The sequence below is a fragment of the Bos mutus genome, chromosome 1 (genome assembly GCF_027580195.1).
Source record: "Bos mutus isolate GX-2022 chromosome 1, NWIPB_WYAK_1.1, whole genome shotgun sequence".
NCBI lineage: Eukaryota > Metazoa > Chordata > Mammalia > Artiodactyla > Bovidae > Bos > Bos mutus.
The window spans coordinates 59,139,031-59,146,887 of record NC_091617.1 but is presented as its reverse complement, the minus strand read 5'-3'; the positions used below and the strand labels follow the sequence as shown (position 1 = coordinate 59,146,887).

Here is a 7,857-nt window from a genome sequence, read left to right as displayed (position 1 = left end):
GAAGACAAGACAGACCTTACTTTGCTATGCCTCACAGCTCATGGCTCTTCTAGACAGTGGGTTCTAACTGCACATTGTATTAATTGAAGAATAGAGAATGAAGCCAAGTTTCCAAGGTGGAGAAATCCAACTTACCTTCTAGGTAAAATGAGATAACATGTAGCCCGTTCTTCTATTGCTTGTAATTCATTAAATCATTCAACAAATATTTATTGAATAGCGCTTACTTATGTATCAGGCACTCTATTAGAAGCTGAGGCAGTAAACAAGTCAGGTAGTAAGTTCTACCCTCTTGGAGTTGAGTACATATTGGTGGAGGCATGGAGTGAAAATGTAAACAAATAGGAATTTCAGATAATGAGAATTGCTATAAATAAAATTTTGATATTGTGATTTGTAACAAAAAATACATATTTGATTATTCAGATGACCACAAGATATTAATACTTCTCACATATATTTGTTCTTCCTCTACAGTTCAAATTTTATAAGTGTTGCAAAAGTGATAAAAGGTCTCTTTTGACATGCTGATGAGATCACTTTTTAAAAGCACCTAAAGATGGGGGCTGGTGCCAGTGGAGCCACCCTTGTGATTAGAGGGTTGGAACTTCCAGTCCTACCTCCTGACCTCAAGGCTGGGAGAGAGGCTGGAGACTGAGTTCATTCATCAATGGCCAAGAATTTAATCAATCATGCCTATGATAATGAAGCCTCCCTAACAGCCACAAAGGATGAGTTTGGAGAGCTGCAGGGGTTGATAAACATGGGGAGGTGTGGAGAGAATGGCATGCTCCAAGGAGGCATGGAAGCTCCATCCTCTTCCCCACTCCTTGCCCTATACATCTCTTCCATCTGGCTGTTTCTGAGTTATAACCTGTTATAATACACAAGAAGAGATAAGAAAGCCTTCTTCAGTGATCAATGCAAAGAAATAGAGGAAAACACAGAATGGGAAAGACTAGAGATCTCTTCAAGAAAATCAGAGATACCAAAGGAACATTTCATGCAAAGATGGGATTGATAAAGGACAGAAATGGTATGGACCTAACAGAAGCAGAAGATATTAAGAAGAGATGGCAAGAATACACAGAAGAACTGTACAAAAAAGATCTTCACAACCCAGATAATCACAATGGTGTGATCACTGACCTAGAGCCAGACATCCTGGAATGTGAGGTCAAGTGGGCCTTAGAAAGCATCACTACGAACAAAGCTAGTGGAGGTGATAGAATTCCAGTTGAGCTATTCCAAATCCTGAAAGATGATGCTGCAAAAATGCTGCACTCAATATGGCAGCAAATTTGGAAAACTCAGCAGTGGCCACAGAACTGGAAAAGGTCAGTTTTCATTCCAATCCCAAAGAAAGGCAATGACAAAGAATGCTCAAACTATTGCACAATTGCATTCATCTCACATGCTAGTAAAGTAATGCTCAAAATTCTCCAAGCCAGGCTTCAGCAATATGTGAACTGCGATTTTCCAGATGTTCAAGTTGGCTTTAGAAAAGGCAGAGGAACCAGAGATCAAATTGTCAACATCTGCTGGATCATGGAAAAAGCAAGAGAGTTCCAGAAAAACATCTATTTCTGCTTGATTGACTATGCCAAAGCCTTTGACTGTGTGGATCACAATAAACTGTGGAAAATTCTGAAAGAGAAGGGAATACCAGACCACCTGATCTGCCTCTTGAGAAATTTGTATGCAGGTCAGGAAGCAACAGTTAGAACTGGACATGGAACAACAGACTGGTTCCAAATAGGAAAAGGAGTACGTCAAGGCTGTATATTGTCACCCTGCTTATTTAACTTATATGCAGAGTACATCATGAGAAACGCTGGACTGGAAGAAACACAAGCTGGAATCAAGATTGCTGGGAGAAATATCAATAACCTCAGATATGCAGATGAGACCACCCTTATGGCAGAAAGTGAAGAGGAACTCAAAAGCCTCTTGATGAAAGTGAAAGTGGAGAGTGAAAAAGTTGGCTTAAAGCTCAACATTCAGAAAATGAAGATCATGGCATCCGGTCCCATTACTTCATGGGAAATAGATGGGGAAACAGTGGAAACAGTGCCAGACTTTTTATTTTTCTGGGCTCCAAAATCACTGCAGATGGTGACTGCAGCCATGAAATTAAAAGACGCTTACTCCTTGGAAGGAAAGTTATGACCAACCTAGATAGCATATTCAGAAGCAGAGACATTACTTTGCCAACAAAGGTTCGTCTAGTCAAGGCTATGGTTTTTCCTGTGGTCATGTATGGATGTGAGAGTTGGACTGTGAAGAAGGCTGAGCGCTGAAGAATTGATGCTTTTGAACTGTGGTGTTGGAGAAGACTCTTGAGAGTCCCTTGGACTGCAAGGAGATCCAACCAGTCCATTCTGAAGGAGATCAGCCCTGGGATTTCTTTGGAAGGAGTGATGCTAAAGCTGAAACTCCAGTACTTTGGCCACCTCATGCGAAGAGTTGACTCATTGGAAAAGACTCTGATGCTGGGAGGGATTGGGGGCAGGAGGAGAAGGGGACGACAGAGGATGAGATGGCTGGATGGCATCATTGACTCGATGGACATGAGTCTGAGTGAACTCCGGGAGTTGGTGATGGACAGGGAGGCCTGGCGTGCTGTGATTCATGGGGTCACAAAGAGTCGGACACGACTGAGCAACTGATCTGATCTGATAATACACCTGTGATCTAGTAAGTAAAATATATCTCTGATTCCTGTGAGCCACTCTGACAAATTAGTGAAAACCCAGAAAGAGGCCATGGGAACCTCTACTATGAAGCCAGTTGGTCAGATGCAGAGGTTACAACCTGGGGTTGCAAATGGCAACTGTAATGGGGTGGGGAGAGCCCAAACCCATATTGGAATGAAGTATACAAAGAAAATTAAAGCAGGATAATTGAATAGAAAATGATTGAGACAGGGCATGGGAAATACCTTAGGCAGGAGAATCTGTGAGCTGGTGAGGATATAAGAAACTCTAAGCATGTTGGTCATAGCCTTTAACTAAAGAGGGTCTCAGTGAAGCTTGGAAACTATTTCTAAATTCATCAAGATTTTTTGATACTAGTATAAAGGCAATACATGCACTTACTAAAACATTTTTAGAGCATAGTAGGATATGGACCTGTATTTGGGCAAACTTCAGGAGATGGTGAGGGACAGGGAGACCTTGTATGCTACAGTTCATGGGGTCACGAAGAGTCGCACATGAACAGCAACAATAACAACAGGATATAAAAAACCCAATATCCTCCTCTTAATCCTACTACTCAGGAGATATTAATATTATCAATATATATAATATTTTACATTATAATAATATTATCTTGTATATTCTAAAAAACTCCTATCTTTGTATATGTAAATTCATGTATATGAGTAACATTTATATACAAGTGGTATCATATTAGCTTATTCTTTTGAACCGCTTAGACCCCTTTCAAGAAAGAACTTCTTGCCTAGTTCCAAGGGATGCGATGAACTGACACCTCTGGCCTCCTTCTTTTAAGGGTGACCTCAACTTTTGAGCCAACAGTGTGGTTCTGTCAGTGACTGAGCTAAACTGTGGTACAAGGTCCACCCATTTCTACTCAACTGACACATCTCTAAGGCACATTTAAGTTACATCTAAGTTATTTTTTGCTTTGCTCCGTTTTGCTATTAACAACTATGCAGCAATTATCATCCCTAAACATATATGCCTGGACTGCAAGGAGATCCAACCAGTCCATTCTAAAGGAGATCAGTCCTAGGTGTTCATTGGAAGGACTGATGCTGAAGCTGAAACTCCAATACTTTGGCCACCTCATGCGAAGAGTTGACTGATTGGAAAGGACTCTGATGCTGGGAGGGATTGGGGGCAGGAGGAGAAGGGGACGGCAGAGGATGAGATGGCTAGATGGCATCACCGACTCGATGAACATGAGTTTGAGTGAACTCTGGGAGTTGGTGATGGACAGGGAGGCCTGGCGTGCTGCGATTCATGGGGTCGCAGAGAGTTGGACACGACTGAGCCACTAAACTAAACTGAAACATATATGCATGGGTGCCTATTTTTCTCCACCTTCTATCTAATAATGTTCACTATCTAATTTTTAATTTGTGCCATTCTGCTAATGCTTTATTTTGCAACTTCATCATTCCGGGTATATTCAGAATTGCTCTATATCTTACTCATCATTTGTGTTTATCTCTGAGCTTCCCCTTTATGTTCTTTGCCTTTTTAATACTAGGTTGTTGGTATTTTTCTTATTGATTTGCTGGAGTGTTTTGTAAAAGAAATTAACTCTTTTCCATAAATATTGCAAATACTTGTTCTTGTTTGTGGTTTGATTTTTAAATTTTTAATGGCATTTCCCTTATTCAATAGTTTTAATTTGCATGAAGTCAAATTTATCTTTTTTCCAATATAGCTTCTGGGTTTTGTGTCATGGTTATAAAGCTCTTCTCAGCTCTAGTAATATTTTCAAAATAAGTCCTTATCTAATTATAATATTTTTATATTTTTTTCCTTTAAAATTTGGGTTTAATCTGCAGTTTTGATATAATGAAGTAGAATTTCAGCTTTTTTTCTTTTGCCAAATTATCCTCATGGTCTCTAAATATTCCATCTCTTCTGTGCTAATTCTAGATTTTTCTTTTATAATAAAGTCAAACTATGTATCTATTTGGTTCTATTTCTAAACATTGTATTCTATTTTACTGATCTACTTTGGTAGCCTTCATGGATACCAAACTTCTTTATTATTGTAGATTTATCATCTTTTAATAGCTCATAGGAACTAAACCTTCTAATTTTTAACTCCTTTTAAGTTATCTTCTTTCTTTAGAATCTCCCAGGCTATTCACTCATGTTTATTAGTAATGTTTATTTCTTACATTATTTTCTGCAGATATCTTTTGCTTTTGGGTGAATAGCTAAAATGTGAATCTAAAACACATTCAATTTTAATCTTTGATTTATTTTTCCAGGTGAAATTCAGCATTATTTTAAGTTCTCTCCCCAAATGTTGTTACTTCAAATGGGATAGAATTGGATTTTTAGAGTAAACAAGCTTTTCATATTATACTATAATCTTGCAAGATGTTACCATTGGAGGAAAGAAACGGTGAAAGATACATAGACTCTTTCTGCATTTTTATCTTACAACTGCATGTGATTCTATAATTACCTCAAAATTAAAGATTTTCTTTCTTTAAATACCTAGTGCAATGTCTGACACATAGTAGATTCCCCGTATTCTTTAACATAAATTCTTACAGGTATTCTTCAGTTTGCATTCATAAATGTATCTCTCAGGCAAAGGTTAAATTAGTGTTACATTCCCACATCTCTAGCAGACTGATTTGAAAAACAGCAATTAAGCAGTAAGAGAATGTGCACTAAATTATAATAATTGTCTTCTGGATGATAGGATCTTCTTCATTAGGGTTCTTTTAATTTTTGTAGCAATTTCTATATTTAATCTTTTTTCTTGCTTTGAAATTTCTCCATAAATCACTAGCACCTCTTTCCCTTTTCAAATTAGAAGAAATGGACTATATACATGGGTTACATGTCATTTTGCATTTTTAGTTTTGAAACCAGAAAATCTTCACTTAGCACTTTTCTAGGAAATGCAGATTACTAACAGGGTCAGTCCTAAGAAAACATTGCTGCTGCTTCTGCTAAGTCCCTTCAGTCGTGTCCAACTCTGTGCAACCCCATAGACAGCAGCCCGCCAGGCTCCCCTGTCCCTGGGATTCTCCAGGCAAGAACACTGGAGTGGGTTGCCATTTCCTTCTCCAATGCATGAACGTGAAAAGTGAAAGTGAAGTCATTCAGTCATGTCCGACCCTTAGCATGTACTGCAGCCTACCAGGCTCCTCTGCCCATGGTATTTTCCAGGCAAGAGTACTGGAGTGGGGTGCCATTGCCTTCTCTGAAGAAAACATTAGGAGGTCAATAAATCCTGCCTTGAACAGCAAGCTCATTTCCCCTCTGATATCATCCCTCAGAGAATTCCTGGGGGAGGGGCTATAGTTTCCCTTTGCTTCCTAAAGTCTCTCTAATGTTAGCTCATTTAAACTAGCTCTGGGTCTATGCTCAACATGTATTCCCCCACATACAGTGTTGTCAAAACTTAATTCTCTTCTATCTATGGAAATCTTATTTCAGAAATTCTGTTTTTTTGTTCAGAATATTTTGTGTAAGACATAAAGGGCCCTTGAGAGGAGGTAGTATAAATGTGAAATCAGCTGCTGGTAGCAACAATCTGCTAGGCTAAGGGCCTTTCTATTAACATGTGTGAATCAATTTATACATGTTCTAGCTAAAGGAGTTGTTCTATTCTTCTAAAGGGTGAGAAAGGATGAGCAATAAATTCAGCAGAAATGCACACTGGGAAATTCCTCTAGTGTTGGTCAAACTGAGGATTTAGTTCTGACAAGATCAGTAGTTTTATCTTATCTATCTCTAGTACAGAATTGGCCTTTGCTATGAAGAAAAATTATGATCAACCTAGACAGTATAATAAAAAGCAGAGACATCATTACTTTGCCAATAAAGGTCCGTCTAGTGAAAGCTATGGTTTTTCCAGTAGTCATGGCTGGATGTGAGAGTAGGACTAAAAAGAAAGCTGAGTGCCAAAGAATTGATGCTTCTGAACTATGGTGTTGAAGAAGACTCTTGAGAGTCCCTTGGACTGCAAGGAGATCCAACCAGTCCATCCTAAAGGAGATCAGTCCTGAATATTCATTGGAAGGACTGATGCTGAAGCTGAAACTCCAATACTTTGGCCACCTGATGCAAACAACTAACTCATTTGAAAAGACCCTGATGCTGGGAAAGATTGAAGGCAGGAGGAAAAGGGGACAACAGAGGATGAGATGGTTGGATGGCATCACTGACTCAATGGACATGGGTGTGGGTAGTTTCCAGGAGTTGGCGATGGACAGGGAGGCCTGGTGTGCTGTAGTCCATGGGGTCACAAAGAGTCAGACATGACACAACTGAGCAACTGAACTGAACTGAACTGATGAGAGAAAAATAAAAACAGAAAAACTAAGATCAGTGATTGAAAATAAGACCAATGGCTAATAGAGATAACTCTAATAATGACACAGAGTTTATCATCTTAGACAGAGAAGGTAAAACTACCAACCCTTACAAGAAAAAGCCCCCAAGGACTTTTGATACAAGGTAAGCAAAAGTGAGTGAAGTTGCTCAGTCATGTCTGACTCTTTGCGACCCCACGGACTGTAGTCTACCAGGCTCCTCCCTCCATGGGATTCTCCAGGCAAGAGTACTGGAGTGGGTTGCCATTTCCTTCTCCAGGGGATCTTCCCAACCCAGGAATCGAACCTGGGTCTCCTGCATTCCAGGCAGACGCTTTAACCTCTGAGCCACCAGGGAGTGGTAGATAAGCAAAACTAAATCTCAAATTTCAACAGAGAACCAGATTCAGATTCAGGGGAATAATCTGACTAAAGCCTATCACTGGCTCAGTGGTAGATTTAACTATATTTAATGATCATTAGGAAAGTGTAAGAAAAGTATTTTGAAGAAAAAAACTTCAAACTTTTAAGTTTTCTTAAAACTCTTCTCTGTCATACTGGCCCACAATAATTTCAAGTGCTTATTAGAACACATTGCTCTTGATATAAAAACACTAAGTATTTTTTCTAATCTCAGTTTAACAAGTCCAAAACTTAGGCCATTGGATGACATCATAATAGACAATGGTCATTGGAGTTAAAAAAAAAATGGGCAGGGGGGTGGTTAAATCATAGAGCTATTAACTAGCTATGTAATCTTGGGAAATTTACTTAGATTCTAACAGTCTGTCTCTTAATTTGTAAAATTAAAAAAA

At 39.0% G+C, this 7,857-nt stretch overlaps 1 non-coding gene across 1 annotated transcript; it reads right to left on the bottom strand.

Annotated features, from left to right (window-relative positions):
• Positions 1-7,328: 7,328 nt before the first annotated feature.
• TRNAS-GGA (transfer RNA serine (anticodon GGA)) lies at positions 7,329-7,400 on the bottom strand. Its single transcript has one exon. It is a non-coding gene; the product is annotated as a tRNA-Ser (tRNA).
• Positions 7,401-7,857: the final 457 nt, after the last annotated feature.